The 17654-nt window shown below is 44.2% G+C and overlaps 1 protein-coding gene and 1 long non-coding RNA gene across 2 annotated transcripts in view; one reads left to right on the forward strand and one right to left on the reverse strand.

Moving 5' to 3' along the window:
- The window catches only part of LOC136750855 (E3 ubiquitin-protein ligase SH3RF3), a 118493-nt gene that overhangs the window by 82344 nt on the left and 18495 nt on the right, over positions 1 to 17654 (reverse strand). The gene's annotated exons all lie outside the window — the stretch shown is intronic.
- Positions 2024 to 5959, forward strand: LOC136750856 (uncharacterized). The gene is made up of 2 exons (XR_010816967.1): positions 2024 to 2406; positions 5043 to 5959. It is a non-coding gene; the product is annotated as an uncharacterized LOC136750856 (long non-coding RNA).

The following is a 17654-nucleotide window of genomic DNA, read 5'->3' on the forward strand; positions in this document are numbered from 1 at the left end:
CCTGTCAGAAAGGAATGGTTTCACAGACTTTTCTTTCTGTTTGCTTTGCAATTCAATTCAGGAAAAAAAAACCTACATGGTCTTAAATAGCTTCAGTTAATCCCACGTCTGAAACATCTGACAATCAGTTAATTGTTGCATTAACACAGCAGCGGAAAAAATAGCAAACCTCACGAAAGGAAAGAAGTCATATTTACTGAACAATTATGTGCCTTTCCACCTCATGTTTATACAGACACTCCATTAAGATAAATCCCCGTGATCCATAATGACAGGATAGCACTTGCTCTATTGTGCCTGTTGTCTCTGCTGCAAGGGGGCATCTTCATTTGTGCCTGAAGGGGTTTATCATCCACGGACGCCACAACCACACATCACCCAGATAACGACTCAATGTTCAACTGGTTCACATCCTTAATTTCGGACAGTGCGCTTCTTAATCGCGGCCGGCTCTCAGGACTGCATCGAGAGGATGATATTTCTGCTGACAAGCAATCGTTGGGCTTCTTGTAATGAGAGAAACCGTCCGGTAATCCCTTAAATCCTCCATCTGGCTGATGTGAAAGAGTGTGTGTGTCTGTGTCTATACTATACACAGGTGAGCGCCGAACACTGTTGAAGCCTGATCTGGACACGATCCTGCATCCATTCTGCTTTCATCTGCACTTTTGTAAAACATGTGGACCTGAATACGGTCAGGAGACCACACCCTGGACACACACACAATTAGGAGTAGTAGTACTTATAGTAGTACTAGTAGTAGTAGTAGTGAAATAAGCAGTGTTTTCACTAGTTGTACTGGTATCATACATATAGACACTAACGGAAAAGACAGCGTAGCTAGTTTTGCCTGGGAATGTGCTCACACTGCCAAGGGTTTAGGAAAAAAGGGAAGGGATTTCCAAAGACATCCCTCCGCCCGTATTGTAATAGTGGGTTGCGTTGGTTTGTGATGGTTATGTAACCTCCAAACTGCGGTTCCCTTCAACAGACGTCCTCAAACCGGCCATTCGGAGGGAGTTCACATCCTTCTCACTCAGGATACAAAAGCAAAACCGCGGCAACGGGAAGGAAAAAAAAAGTTTATTTTTAATGAAATCTGTCACTATTGGCTCAGAGCCTGGAATAGCATTACACCGTATTCGGGGATTAAACCCGGCGCCCCCCCACCCCCCAGCTCTCTGTGCAATATACCTCTCCCTGGAAGAGCCCAGATTAGCGCTCACAGAGGATGAGATGAACACGAACACTAAGCGCAGGTTGATTCCACTCGGTAATTGAAAACGTATTAACACCCTGCGTTGAGTGGAACCATCTCACCAAAAGAGGGGCTACTTCATTCACAGCAGTGTTCAGCCCCTCGAAACGCAAAATTGAGTTCTTTCCGAGAAGATGAAAGTAAAAGCAGATACCCAAGTAGCATTAGTTCATGATATCTCTATTAGTGGTCTCTCCCAGACATCCTTATAGACCAGACGGATCGTTCTGCGCTGGGAGGTTTGAAATCCCCAAATTGCTCTGGCTCCAGCACAGGAGAAATCCACTTCTTAACAACTGCCAAAGACTCAGTCATTACAGATCTCCTGGACAGGGACCGTGGGCTTTCTGTAGGTACCACTTTTCTATGATTTTAACCATGGAAAATCACCATAATAATGGTACGCTGGAGAAGGTGCCAGTGTAGAAGCCATCGTTGTCATAGGAGGTGTTTAGTGTATCAAAGCACCAGGGCTGTTTGTCTGAGTAACAGCATGGCACATGTTGGGCCACTATTTTTCAGTTCATATCATAACACCGCCAACACAAGAATGTCGTTATCACCACGGTATCAAAACACTGGTGGCACCTTTATCAGACATGCCGTCGCACCGTATAGCACGAGCATCCTGTGTTATCTGACAGCTTTCTCTTCTGCACATCCTTCATGACATAGTGTTTGCGAACTCCACACAGTTTGAGAATAACTCGGGGAACCTTGGGACTGATAGGGAGGCTGGGAAAGACAGTCAAAGTCCTGACACGCGGGCCAGAGGGAAGGCGGACAGAATAACAACACTCACGTACTATTGACTAGAAAAACAACAACTATGAAATAAACCTCCCATCTCCAATACAAAGGAAAAAGGCAGATCAAAACTTTAACCTGCTTAAACCTTAACGTGGAAAAGCAGTGCAGGTTCCTGGCACTGGGGGCAAGCAGCCTGGTGGCAGATAACTTGTGTGAAATTGTTCGAGCTGAGGAAAGAGCAGCCCATGCTGATTTGCCATTACAACAGCCTGCAGGATCCTGGCAGCGCCGAGCGCTTGGAAAACAGAGAGCTGACGAAAAACATGACTGTTTACTATCAGTAGTGTGAGCATCGTTGTCAAAATGTCTGCTGTGCGAGGGTATGGACATCGACGCTGGTGAGCTTGACGTTAGTGACCTGAGTTGTTGTACTGTTGTTGTGTTTTTAAAGTTAACACTATTCCGTGTCCAGAACACAATGCACTCTTTTATTGATATTTGTTGTAGCGTGTTGTTTAGCGATGTGTAGGTGCTGTATTTATCTCGAGAGAAGATAAGTGTTTCTGCTGGCAAAAATACCTCTCAGGAATGTAAATAGTAAAGTGAACTAATCTCAAATTCCCCAACCCTAACCTGTGCAGCTATATCTTTAAAGAGAAACATTTTTGGACAAATATTTGTCTTATGATGTTGTTTTTTAAGTTTAAGTACGCCAAACTAGGTCTGAGACAAAATAGGCCTACATTTTTCAGCGGTCACTTCTTCCAGGAGGGATTTTATCGCGGGGGTGTGGTTGGATAGAGGTGGGAGGGTCCCGGACATTCCTGCAGCGTGTGAGCATGCCAACACAGCGCCCCACATGAGCCCTTCAACCTGAGCTTTCAGCGCTGCACGAACGGCCAGCCAGCCAGCTCCGCTGATTTCACAGGCACTCGCACAATCCTGCCACGTCTGACGCTTCCTCTGCAGGTTGGCGTGTTCGCTATCCAACAGTCTGCCCGGTCGAGAGGTTGTGTCTCAAAGAAGCCTAGCAGTACTAATTAAGCAGTAGTATTTTCTCTGTAGTTATAAAAGCGTGATCTGTTGATGTGTGTTGATATGAAATTAAATGAGAACTAGCTGCTGTCTGTATGAGACTTCAGAGTCTGATTCCTAACGCTGCCTTTTGGTCAAGCAGCTAAGATCTGCACCGTGCATTGGAGAAATAAAACACAGTGGTTCCTGTTAACTGGTTTCGGAGGGGGAGGAAAACATATGGCAAATGGACACAAAGCATTTGGAAAACAGCATTTAAGGAGGTATTAGTGTTTTAGATACAGGAGAAAATATATCTCTGGGGAATTCTGGGAACCATTCAGCGAAAAAAAAATGCACAAATACCAATGTCACTGTAGAATGTAGTGACAATACGAGAGTACACACATGTATGACCGAGCTATTATTAAAGGACACGTGCTACATTGTCCTTGCTTATTTGAGGGAGAGAGATTGTCAAATTAAAGGCTAAAAATAGCTTTCTAATCTGACAGGTCTACATATCAAATACATTCCTTTTTTTTTTTTTACTTTATATCTTTTTCCAGTCACTTACTAAAAATAAACATCAAATATTCTATTCCTTCAGCCAAAGTTTGTGAAGAAAGTTTAGAATAGTACAAAGCAATAAATCTCCCAGAGGTACCGCCGCCACCATCCACACCACAGCGTCTCTCACCTTCTCCCCATCGCCTGTAACTCATCTCCGTGTCAATCACGTGCTGAACTCTCCGCCGGCAGCACTGGGGGAATCGGTGTCATTGCCTAGCAACCGATCCATCACCGCCGGGATCTCATTTCACCGCCGGCCTAAAGAATGCAATTCAACGGCTACACACGTGACATTTGGGGTTTAAGTTCTGAGCTGAAGGATAGCCATCGACAGAGAGACCCCTGTAAACAGAGTAATCCTCCTCCTCTAGGCCACTCCTCTGATATCAATGTTTTCACTGTGTTCAACCTGATTGTTTTTCAGAGAAGAAGAGGCCACAAAGGACACAAGGAATTCCCTGACAATGGGTCACACCCTACAATAACACCTAAAGAAGTAAATTAGAAGTAATAGTCTTGGCTAGGTCAATCAGATAAACAACTACGTAGGGTGGGAAGCGAGTTGAGCAGATTATTGGTGACATATCATAAGTTAATAGGTCATTAATTGCTGAAGTCTTGGCAGCTCTCCAAGCAGGTGAGGTCAGAAATCCCCACTACCCAGTTCTCATATTAAAAATTGAGCAGTTGGCGGCAGTAAACAGAAGTCTCAACCGTCGGTTTTTGACGCAATGTGACAAACAAGGTCAGCGGCAGAATATTGGAGGCCTGCCCCGCTCGGGAAGATCCTTCAGTGTGAGCCGAGGAACCTTTCGCAGTAAAAGCATGTCCTTGGCAGAACACAACAGGGCCCAATCCAATTAACCTCAGGGCTCGGAGACACGCGGAGGGGGATCGGGGAGATATCTCCTGCAATATTTATCTCGGCCCTCCACCGCTCTCGGCTCTGCCACAGCTCCCAGCGTGATCCCGCCTCATGCCGTGGTTCAGACGGCTCCTGGTTAGTAACACGGTCTCGTAAATGAGGTCGGTGTCATTATAGCTCGGGGTTTTCCACATTATCGAGTACGAAATACAGTGTAATGACACGTTGGAGGGGCTGTATTAAATCCCCATTTCCTGTCAGCGGTAAGAAGTGCCGTGAGCTCAGTGCCAAGGTGCTGAAGCCTCAAAAGAGTGTCTTTATGTATTTGTCTCTCTTTAACCAGTGTCATCATTCATTCTAACTACATATTCTAACACAGTCATGTAAGAAAATACCTACTGGAGAATGAATCAAAACTCCATGTCTCTCTCACCCTCTCTACCCTCTCCCCTCTCTCCTCTCTATCTCGCGCTTTACTTCTGACTCTCACTCTCTCTACCCTCTGTCTATCTCTCTCTACCCTCTGTATTTTTCTCTATCTCTCTACCCTCTCTCTCTCCCACCCCATTCAAATCCCATCAGCTGCCACAATGAGTAGAAAACAGAAGACAGGGATCACATAACCACAGAGCGAGTCCATGCCAGCACCTTCGACACAGCTGGAGAGCCGAGGGGGTTGGGGCTACATCTGTGGGATCTCTGAGAACATCTGGAAACACCTGTTGCCCCCCAGGAGAAGAGTAGCCTTCAGGGACGGGTTCCAGGCTGCCACAGCGCTGTCCCTGGCAGGAGGAAAGCTCTTAAAAAGCTCTGTTCTTGCATTCCTCGTAAGGTTAACAGCGTTGTGATGACACGGACAGCACTCTGACGGCCGTGTCATTTACGCATTCTTCTTTAAAAGCATTTGTCAACACTGGAATGGAAACGAGTTAATTAAGTTCCGGAACACGGCCAGGCTCCATTCCTTCATTTACAGTGGGGAAACCATTGATAAGAGAGTGAACCATTTGTTCTTCATTTATCGCTCGTTCTTCTTTTAGCAGAGTGTGTGCGAGACCAATCACAGCAGCTTTCTGCAGACTATATATGGCCATGCATTTTTGCCACTGTTGAAACCCTGTTGAAAATTTCACACATTCTCTTTGAAATCTATACGTTCCCCACAAATGCTTTATTAATCTCCTTCCCAGGCAACCCACCACTCAACCCTGTGAGAAAAGAGTAAATACTGCTAGATTTAAGATGTCATATCCTTACAATTGAACTGCAAACACAGAGATGAATTCCACAGGAAACTTAATTAAAAAATCAGCCCCCGTAACTCATAAAAATGTCGAATGAAATACAAACTGCTCCGTTGAACAAAACCCACCAATAAATATTGTTACTGTGCTATAGAAACTGATTTCTGTTCCAGTGTAGTGCAATATGTAACTGAACATAAAATGTAATGAAAAATATGGACTATTAACTTATAAATGATCTTGAGATGCTGCTGAGATGATTGTTTTGTACATCGTTCGTGTTTTATTGAACTACACAACAGTGATGGCGAATTTTCAGTGTGAGGAACATCTATAATTGTAATTGTGAGTTTAATCAATAAAATCTAATTTGTTATCGTGATTTTCACAAACACATTTTCACAAAGCACCTTCACAGAATCAAAACAAGGGCAGTTACAATAGTCATATCATATCTATATTCTATTTTCGGAATATATATAATCTGTTTAGGGAGGTGGGATTTAATAATTAAAGTCAGACGATCTGAGCGGAGCGTAACACAAACGCAGGATCGGTTTCTGTGGCGGCAGCCCAGATCCGTCCGAGACTTGACTTCCTCCTCCCCTCCTGCAGAGATCAATTAGCCGATCTCCTCTCTGAATATTTCACACTCTAGCTGCCCACTGCGGAGTATTATCTCAGTTTAGGCCACACTTTGTGCATCGCCAATCTGTTACTACTGCAATACACTGCGAGGGCAAGATTTCATCGAAAAACACGGCACTGAAAGGTAACAAAGCAAGTTACCCGCTTTGTCCCGCTGTGTGTTGGATATGGCTGACTTATTTGCGCCAGATAGGTATCAAAAGACCTTCGCTGAACTCATTCTGTTGGTTTTTTCCATCGAAGAAAAGGTTACAAAGCTCTGTGCCTCCTTGATAACTCTCCTCCCCAAACTGAGCGATGTCTACAGATTTCCCACACAGGTGGTCCCACACACAGAGCTACGGTATAGAAATAGCCATTACAACCAATCACACCTCTGAATCGATCCTTAACTAGAAAAAAAAATCATCTAGATCAAATAACGCTGTGAAGCCGCTCTCTGCTCGTCTCCTCCCTGGAGTGCAGAGGGTTGCCCGGGGGTCTGACAGCTGGGGGGCTTCGCTGGGGTTCACGTGAGCAGCTGAGCGCGACACCTGAGAGGACAAGAGGACCCAGAGAGCAGCACCGTGACCCTGCCACGCCGGAGGTCGGCACGGCATCACCTCTGACAGCCCCCGTGAGACGAGGGTAAGAGGTACTAAGAGGTAAACCAGTCCCAAGCTTCCCACCTGCTGGGAGATGTCTACTGAAAATTCAGGATGTGCTAAATTTGACTCCTCTTGCTTAAAAGGGATTAAAGCAATAAAAATGACTTCTCCAAGATTAATCCGCGCATGCACGGCTGTCGATGTCCAATTATCTGAGAACCATCGACATGCTGAAAGACCACCGATCTGCGAGTCGATATCGACGTGATAGTTTTTCTTCATCCTGTGAGTTGTTCATTGTCTCGTCTCGGTTACACTCACTCAGTTACTTACTTCTCACAATGCGTCCTTCAACTTCAAACCTAGGCTGATGTGGAGAATTTTGATCCCTTTGAAGCGACAGTCTATTATTTTCTACAAATGCTTATTTCATGTCACGGTGCTTTGAAACAAGAAACAGGTAATTGAAGTTGCTTAGTTAAATCAGGTCTCAGAGCGATTAGATCATAGTCTCTATCAAAGGAGCCCCGACTCCAAGTTTTCCTCACCGCCTCACTGCAAGAGTGTCACAGACAGCCCAGAAGCCAGAATTAGGATGAAGTGTTACGGACATCAGTTACCGTGGTATCTTACAGCCAGTCACGGGCCGGTTAGCACAGTAGAAAACAGTCTACTGAATTAGTAACATAAAAAAAGGTCAATGGACTTGGGGACCGCACCGATAAACAGCAGGAGGTATGGCAATACCACTTGGAATGAAGTGTGGGGAGTTCATGGGCCACTCGGACGGGCCTGGTACATGGCACAGCGTGGGGAAACAGACGCCTGGCGCAGCACCTGCCTGGGGACACCCAGACAGCAGTTGAGACCGCAGCTCAGGACGGCAAGCAGAAAGGGTAATTCCTCCAAACGGTGCAATAACCATGCGGCAGATACATTTAACTTCTTAACATGAATACAGGCTCTGTAAGTTTCTCCTGGCAGCTGGAAATACTCTTACTTGTTGCAATGGGACAGTGTACTAATGCATACGATGCATTATTCATGTAGGCCAAGGAAGCGATGAGGTTTGTTGTGTTGCCTGGCCTGCAGGGGCTTGTCTGTCAAAGCAGGCCAGCTTTCAAACGCAGGCAGACGCAGGCAAACCTCACGTCGGCCCTGTGGTTTGGGGGGTTGTTTTCTGTAATGGTACACTGGGCGATATGTTTCTGAAGGTGAAATGAGAGCCTTTTACATGGTGCATTTAAGACAGTTATTATTTAAACATGCTTATCTCTTCCTTTGTGTGTGTGGTTCTGGAAACAAGACGGAACAAGCTCGCTTTTTCAGAACAAAAACAATATTTCAAACTGTTCTCTTCCTGATCAAATTTCAAAGACCCAGCTTCCATTAATCATGAATGCTTATTTACTGAAGGATGTTTATATAGATGTGCATAGTCTCCTGAAAATATGAACTTCATAATAAATATGAAATAATGAAGTAAACACACAAACTACACCAAATCAAAATTCTGACCTCCGCAAGAATCGCCAAAATACAAATCTGTATCCTAAGGCACTTTAACTTATTGTCAGAAGCCACTTTTAACTACTTATGAATCAAAACAAGGTACACGTTTGTCAAAGTTTAGATCAAAGTTTTGATTTGGTCTACATCCAACTGTGGTAAAGAAAAAGATTGTTGTACACAAATTCCTCGCAGGAACCTCATACAAAACTAAGTCAAAGTTTTCTGGTTGCAGGGACTTCGCCTCTTCGAGATTATAATTCCGCTTAAAGAGATTAAGATGTCTCTGTCCCACAGCTGCATTGAAAAACGATTTTCCTGTAACATGTCAAATAATAGAAATAAACGCAATTGGACATGTATAAACCCTGTTATCTGCTTCAGAATATTTTCAGAATAGAGAAAAAATAAAAGAAAAATAAACATTATTTTAATGAATAACAGGATTTCGATGAGCTCCAGGATAGAGATTTTTCTATCATGATACAATAAAATACAATCATGGCCCTGAATGATTCATTGTGTTCAGTGGACCCCAGTTGCTGTATATCTACAGTTAAACCTAATTAAACTATTACTATTTATTCCCTAGGAGCTTTGCGAATGTTGGCAATATGTATCTACCGCCTTCCTTGTGAAAAAAATGATGTTATTCATCGATTAGATTAATACATCTGGTGTAAATATCTTACGCCAATTCAGGTGCCGACTGCTTGCTCTTCTTGTCGGTTTCAGATTCACGGTATTGTGACTGATGCCGGTTTTCGGTGCATTCTGGGATACCTTGCAAAGAGTACATTTTACAGCACAAATACCCTGCATTTAGTCTTTTTTCAGATGAGTTAACTCAAGCAGAAAAACAAAAACAAAACTTTTCCCAGTAAGTAAAAAGGGATTTGGGTTGTAAATGTTTCATGTAGGACTGCTCTGTTCATGTCATCAATTCAGATGTATTTCTGGACTTTCTTTGTCATAGGATTTCCTAAACCGGTGCGTAGGTCTTGTCAAATACGAGGCGGTTTAGTCAAATTCCTCAACACGGTGTCTCTTGACTTTAGTTCTGTAGGGCTCTTTATTACATACACACCCGTACCTGAACTAATCTCTTCAGTTTAATGTGCTTTTTTGTTTTTCTTAACTCTCACAAAGAAACTAGACTAGAAACCTACCACTATCAATGGGCTGATAACCATTAACCAATTAAGAACATAATTGAAAGTAAATAATTAGTTCAATTAAGTAATTCCTCCAGAGGCATCCTGCCTTGAACAAACACAGAGTACTGTTTTCATTGGGCTTATTGTACCTCTGTGTCAGCAGCTATTTTGTTTCGAAAAAACAAAAAAACCTCAAGGAGCTAACCAGAGCAAGTGCGATGCATAAACAAGAGGAAGCTCTGACACACGGGGGTCTGACAGCGCACAGCGATTAATGGGTTCCCAGGGCCGCAGTGACAGTCCTAGGCTGCTCGTGCCTCAATCGCACGGCTCATTGAGGACAGCAGGCGCCCCTGAGAGACGCAACGCTCTACCCTGGGGGTCCGGATTACTCCGTTTGAGAAAAGCGTGTCAACGCAGTCCTCTCAGAGCAGAGCACTGGCAGCGACACTCTCAGATGATCCCTGCTAGGCTGGGATAATACAGAAACATCAACGCTCCCTGCTAAACTGAGGCTTTGACTTTCGCGTGAAAGACACCAAGATGAACAGAATTAATCTTTTTATTTTTCTCTTTTTTCCAAGACAAATATTTTACTTGGGTGAAAAAAAACAAAATCAAAAATAAACTCTCAGCCTGGCTACCTGAAACCAAGGGGTTAAATCCACTGGGGAGACAAAATAGTACTTCTCTCTCTCCATTTCATGTCTGCTGGGTTTCTGATTATGGAAACCTCAAACGTGGCTTTATTCATGTATCATGTGCAGATGAAAAGGTAACCGAGAGACCTGCGAAATGTAGAAGTAGTGGAATCAGACCTGCCAGGGCCCACACGGACTCGGACGGCTGCCAAGAACACGATCCTCGAAAACAAAAGAGACAAAACACTGCTCTCCTCTCCTCCCCGCGACGGAGACCCAACTTCCTGATTGCTCGTGCCGCCTCGGCCTCTTGTTGTCTCCGTTTGATTCCGTGCAAGCCGTGGGAAGCTGTTCTCGAGCCGTGTCTCTCCGTGTCGCCCGAGGACAGTTCGAGTCAAAGGTGCTTTAAAACAACCCCCAGGCCCCTTCCTCTGGAGACATCGATGCTAAACACACTCCAAGAAGACACTGTGCCTCTTGACACAACTACTCCCAGGGTAATAGTGCTGTGCAGGACATCATTCGATACACAACAGTGAAGAGAGGTTCAAAAAGTGAAAGCAGAAAACCTGAGGGGCTAATATACTTCCCTCCTTCCAGATTATAAATGTTTTGCTTATTGTTATGGATGTAAATCACCCTCCTGAATATCCCTCTGTTTCCTCAGTACTAGGATGTAAAGCACTTAAAAAACCCAGAGTATAAATGGGAATGTGGGATCGCATCCTACACACAGAAGTCACAACTGAGCTGCTTCCTTTACTGTTAACAACCAGGTTAGGCAACAACCTGACGGATCCTTGACGGATGCGTGGCAAACGTTCGGGGACTCATTTCATACTTCCTAACCAACTGTTCTCGCCATTCCTTGCCAGTGTAACAGTGCACCTTGGCAGATGCCACCTCTCGATTCAACCACAGATGTTCGGTTCCTGATGGGTCTCAGATTCGCATTAACATTCCTCTTCCACTGCAGCCCGTGCCAAGGCCTGACGCACTCGGAGACTGAGGGGTTGTTCACACCGTCATCCAGAAGCAAACTGCCGGCCACAAGATTCAACGTTTGGCCTTGGTCCATCCTTCAGAAGTTAATTTCCAAAACAACAGATGTGGCATTAAAATTACTGCGTTCACAGTCTTGCTGTTTCTTCAAGTGTCCCTGCTAATTAGGCCAGCCCCCCTGCCCCCCATCCAAGTATAATACAGCCCCCCTAGAGGGACAGATGTGCAGCCCCTTCGATGGAAGATGGTCTGAGGTCTGAAAAATATAACAAATAACCTGAAACAAAGATAATTGAGGTGTTGTGTTATCTCGCACGCAATATTTAGTTTTTCCTTTTCCAGACTCAAACTGAGGCTTTATTACTTCCATATTGATCTCTAACAATGTCAGTCCACTGGCATGACATCATTACAACCAGCTGTCGGTGGAAGAAAGTACACAAACCTCCCAACCTAATCACTGCCATCTATTTAATCAATGTCAATTCAGTGTGGTTTTGGGTTCAATTGCTCCAATTCAACCAGTCTTTTTAGGAACGAGGACACCCTTATCTGACGTGCATATCAATATGAAAAGCTTCATAGCATGAAGAATATCTTTAACCTTTAGTGTGTTCTTTACTAGTGGAGGGGAACCCACAAACTCAGGAAGCTGACATTCACTGGAGTCATCGGAGCGATTCAGCCCGAGGGTGTGTTAAATCAGAGCGCGCTAGAGGTGAATAGACTGGACGCTCTCAACGGCCTTTCCTTATCAACGGTTTCTGGCGTTCAAAAGATGTGGCACATTCCTCCCCGTGAAATACCAGGCCGGCTCTCCTCTGCGGCAACGGGGACTGTACTAACAGACTGTCAGACGGGATGAATCGTGAAAGATGAGTTCAGGACCGGAGTGTGTAATCTATAGCGCACTCTGATTGTCTGTCCAACAAAGCCATCGTCGCGGGACTCTCGCACAAAGAGGAGAGCATTTCACAGCGCAGGGTTCGCCAATGAATCACTGTCTGCTTTCATAAAGAGGACCAATAACAAATATTAACAACAGGCTTCCCCGGATGTCTTTCCTTCTCACTCTCTCTGTCTGCCTATTAGAGAGGCGCACATATTCCCACACGGCCTAGCGAGTGAATCCTGCTTCCCAGCCCCCCTGGAGTCAGAGACTGACTCCGATTGGCGCCTGTTTCCCTGCTGGCTTCGGCATGGCGAATTAATTCAGGTACGCAGACTTTCAGCTCTAATTGCCAGGGTTTGAAAGGCATGAATGTAATTGTTTTTAAGCTCATGTGGTCCAAACCTTCCATGGAGAGAAGAATGCTCAACTTTCAGGTTTAAAGAGGACAAATACGTGCAGCCAGTAAAAAACTAAACGGGCAACAATGTTCGTCGATGCTCTGTCTGTGTCTCAGAGAAGGGCTTGTCAGGAAGACTAGAACACAGCACTGTGCTTTGATCATTAAGATGACATTTAATAGGCCTGAGATTAGGTTAACTCAATGCCTTTTAAGCCTCCAGTCAAAAGAACTGCAGTAATAAAATACCTTAGGTCATAAAATTAATTGTGCTAATTGCACGTTTGTGTTACACTTGTGCTTTTACTGCCTGGGATAAGTGGAGCAGCTTTTAGATGTGTAAAAATATATACACACATCTTTTCCCTATCCCTCTTTCTCTCCATCTCCCACCCTCCCTCCTTTTCATTCTCTCCCTCTCTCTATACACACCCAGATATATATTCAGTGCCAAAACGTTTTTCTCCCCTCAGAAAATCAAAACAGACTGCTCTGAAATGCTATTCCGAGCGACACAAAACAATTTGGAACAGATACAGTTATTGTAAATTGCAGGCTGAACCGTCAGACTTCAACTACATCACTCTGGTCGGTTCAAAAGTAGCTTTATTTAATGATGCTTCTGGAATGTGCTGAAAATTAACGGCGCCCATAATTGCCACTAACATTGTAAATGCCCTGCATACTCATGCGCCCGCTTTCTTGCCACTTGTAAGCTGGAATTCATCGCCAGGGTCGGCCAGCTCTTTGGTTTAATGTGGTACAGAGTTTATCAGCTGCAATGCGTCACATGACCGGTCTCCCTTCACTGGCATTCACTTGCTACCTTGTAAGAGATCCTAATAATGTGTCCGCACCACTTAGTTTCACAAGAGTGTAGAAGACAATAAAAACTTGGACATTACTAAAGTTACTGTTTAAATGTAGGGGCTCCCAAACAATTAAAGCACGCTAAACACTAAGAAGGAATTTAAGATGCCAAATTCCAGGGCTTCAGCGGGGAGAGTCGTAAAAGGAAACACAAATATTCAATCCAGACAAACTGAGAAGCAGCACAAGACGAGGCAGATTCAATCGAAAAATGAATGTGATGGCGATCGGTAAACAGGTAAACAATACTGTACTGATGAACCTGGAGGTAATGCAGACCAACACGACACAAGGTGATGCGAAGAAGCTTTCGTTTCTGAAGTGGGCGTCTGAAATGTTCACTTTGTCTACATTTCAGTCAACTACCTCAGAAACCCCTTCGACAAGCATTCGAGGCTCCGCAGTGTTGACCTCCACCTACCTGCGGTCGGGCTGTTACTGGTGAACTGAGCAGCTCCATCACAAGCCTCGTCAAGATCATCCCACACAACCACAGGGAGACTTTAGCTGGTTTTGGCTCCAGAGCTATAACTTGCTCCCCGTTCACTGGAGAGTTCTCTTCAATAGACACAGTTTACAGATGGACCCATACCCATGTTGAGTTCAGACATTGGTAGTATAATATATGCCTGTAACCTTCACAGGAAATTGGATCCACACCATTAGATTCTCACGAAACGTTGTGACCTCTTCGCGGACGTGAAGACGCTTCACTCGCTGTACTGTGCGCGTCCGCAGAAGCTCTTCTGAAAGATTGTTAAGAAGAGTTATCCTCTCTCGTAACAAATGCTCCTCGGTTCCTTTATCGTCCTCGTCCACCGGTTACATAATTACTTTGATCGCTGATCTAATTACTTTCATCTACAATCAATCAGCTGAAGGTTACTGAACTAGAGGTACTGAGGCAGTCTGAGCAAAGTGAATTTAAAGCTCTGTGATTTAATCCATTATCCATTTTAGAGCATTTAAAATACCACATTTATTTAAATTTGGTGGGGTGCTGCGTTTACAACAGCCCACTAAGCAGAGGTTCGGCCAGAAGGGATGGGTCCCAGAATAAATGGACTTTCAAATTTCCTCCTCTCGTTTAAAACATGCATAAGAGTGAGGAAAACGCCAGCGCAGTTCACCAGACCCTCAGAGCCAATCAGTACAGGCACAAAAGCAAATTATCAGCCCTTTGTCTGGTGACAACACTGTCCTTCCAGCACCTATTGTCGATGTTTGCCTTCTTTCTTAAAGCTGATTATCTATGCATGCAGCTGTTTTAGCGATGACTTTTGTGGAGTTAGTTCATATGTACAGCTTCACTGTTCATCTCGTAACGCCGATCGATACAATGGCATTCATCAGTTCCAGCAGCAGTTTGTGTATTTCCATAGTCTTCACATTGTCACTAACCGAAGGACTCAGTACAATGACATGTCTAGAAACTGTCTATAACGCAATCAGACGCAGCACAGCAGAGCAAAAACACTGAAAGCCACTTGGTGTGTATTATTTAATGACTGCAGCGCTGGTTAAATTCCACATGGGCTTTCTACAAAATAGAATAAATGTAAAACCGGTGACACACAATAATCAAATAAAATACAAAATGAATCCGCAAAAAGTCAAATTAATACTTAACTTCTGCAAATACCGATGTCACATGACACATTCCTTCAGTAAACCCTAGTATTGTACATCCCATTGTTTCCAAAATGTGTGCAACCATACCCCTGTCTGAACTGTATCAAATGTAATTAATCTAAACTTTGTTTCGGTATCACAAACCATAGGACGCCGGGAAGAATGCGTGCAGAAACTCAATAGTCTGACTGGAAATTTAAACGTATGCTAATCAAGCTTTGGAACTGAACACGCTCACCATATTCTCTTGCATTTCTATTTAGTTAAATGTCATAATATCCAGCGAGGCAAACAAGCAGAAATGCAAGTCTGAAGACAAAGCAAGCTTTCTAATTCTGAGAAGGGCTCAGTATCCATCAAATCACTTCAGTGGTTTGGAAAATAACACGACGGCATCCTCGGCACATCCCTGCTCACCGCACAAAGGGCTCCTGTCACGAGGTTTGTTTTCCCTGCCGAGGCTGGGATCCAACCGCAGATGAAACTTCACTTTCGGGCTGTTTAGTGGCACTGAATCACATTTTCCTGAAGGTGTTTTGAAGTTACAAAGTGCTGACTCAAACCCTGGCCTCTTTCTCTTCTTACTGACTTCTGTGCTTCGACTAATGACTGAAACTCTGTAGTTTGTGTTGTTTTAATTTGGACATTGGTGGGATTTCAATTAAAAAGACAACAAAGCCAATAAACAGAGCACTTGGTCTTCATTTGTGTTTTGTTAGGGCCCTATATATGTAATATAATGTTAAGAGGATCAATTCCAATCACAGCCTGCATGAACCTGTCAATTTGCCCTCATAATGCTTTTATGGCCAAACCCCATTTGTCTTACTGTACACAAATAGTCTGTGACTGCTTCACTGCCTTTACAGACATGGCAGCCAGCAAGAGCTTGGCTTTGGAAACATCTAGTTTATTTGAAGTCCAAAAAAATTACAGCCTCCCCTCTCCTCTCTCTCTCTCGTTACTTAAATAAAGACGGTCAGGGAGTGATTTATTGTCACAATAAACTAGTTTTCCAACAGCTAAAATGATTGCGAGGGTACAGACCTTCAGCCACACAAATTAGATTTCTCATTGCTTGGCTTGAGTGTGCCGGGTTTATTACAGCAGGGGAACCAGCAAACACACTGCCGGGGAATGTAATTTGCAGAAGTTGTGCAGTCATCTTTCGGCCGTGCGCATTTTATTTCACACCGAGGGGGACAATCACAAAGCTATCAACTCTGAAGCATCATTAGCACCATTTTGTGTTACTCTGAAAGGAAAGTAAATGCCCATTCCAGACGCACAACCCGAGACAAGAAAAAAAAAAAAAAAAGAATTAAACTGGGAGGCGTCGTTTGATGAGGGTTTTAATATTTTTCTTAATTATTTTGATTTTAATTATGCCCACGATTAAGAGATTGTAAGTGTGGAGGTGAGAGTTGTCTTTTTCCACCGGGGGACCTGTTTTATGGTTGCAAGCTGCAAGTGGAAATTATAACCAGCCAATTATAGGGTTTTACCACTTCATTCATTCATGTCTCGGTTGAGGGAGATTCCTGACTTCATCCTTCAGCCAGTCTGTTGAATCTACGCTGGCAGAACAGCGAAGTGCACTGAGACATGAAGTAGCCGAGCAGGAAGTCTGCTCTACCTGTGCTCTCTGTGGTGTCTGGTGGCATCAGGTCCTCGTGTAGAGACACAGTTACAGCAAAGGCAATTTCAAGTTTAAGAATAAGTACAGATATAGTGAGAAGTCTTTGTAGGGAGCAGGTAAGGGTTAATTTGCAGGTCGTGAGTTATTAAGTGCATTACATGTTGAGGGCCATGTGTTCTAGAAGGGGAGGGCTGAGGAGTTACAGGTGCCGTGTGAACAGGTGTGTCAGGAGGTGGTCAGGGACTGGGTGGTCCTCCTGACCTCTAGGAGGCCGGTCACTCCACCTGGCCTCCGCAGTGTCAGAGATAACGGACCAGTGCTCCATCCTGCCACTGAGTAACTAACACTGCACAGGGTAGCAAAGACCTTCCTACGGCAATGATACTCTTGATACTGTACTTCCCGTCCTCTTAACAACTTATTTGTATCTATTTATTTTCTCTCCCAGTTGTGCACCTCAGAGAAAAGCAGCCCCAGAAAGCAGAAACAGATGGTGAGGAAGTTTTCATGTCTGCTGTCGAGGGTTCCCACCTCGGTGGGGGGGCTTTGAAAGATAAAAGAAGGAAAGGAAAAGTTGTATTAGATTTGAAACTGCTTGTAAAACTGAAATGATATGGCTCCAGTCTGATATACAATTAAAACTAACAGTAATGAGTCATTGTGGTTACTATTTGGATCAAACTGGCCGTGCTGGTGACTGACTGAAGAGAAGACGTGTGTGTGAACCAGGGTCTGACTGTCTTGACTACTATTCCTCAACTGTGTGTCCAAATAGACCTCACCGATCCTCTGGTATCAAGTCTAGTGAAGAAAGTACAGAGTTTAATCTCTTCTGCACATTGCAAGCTCACTAAATGGAGTAATACAGGCTTCCTGTGAGTAGCAGTGCACCAGCGCCATGCTCAAGTTACAGTGTTATCTAGTGTCACTCAAATCCACTGCCAGTGCCCAGACTCTTACTCTGGGAAGGACAAGA

The sequence above is a fragment of the Amia ocellicauda genome, chromosome 6, assembly GCF_036373705.1.
Source record: "Amia ocellicauda isolate fAmiCal2 chromosome 6, fAmiCal2.hap1, whole genome shotgun sequence".
Lineage (NCBI taxonomy): Eukaryota > Metazoa > Chordata > Actinopteri > Amiiformes > Amiidae > Amia > Amia ocellicauda.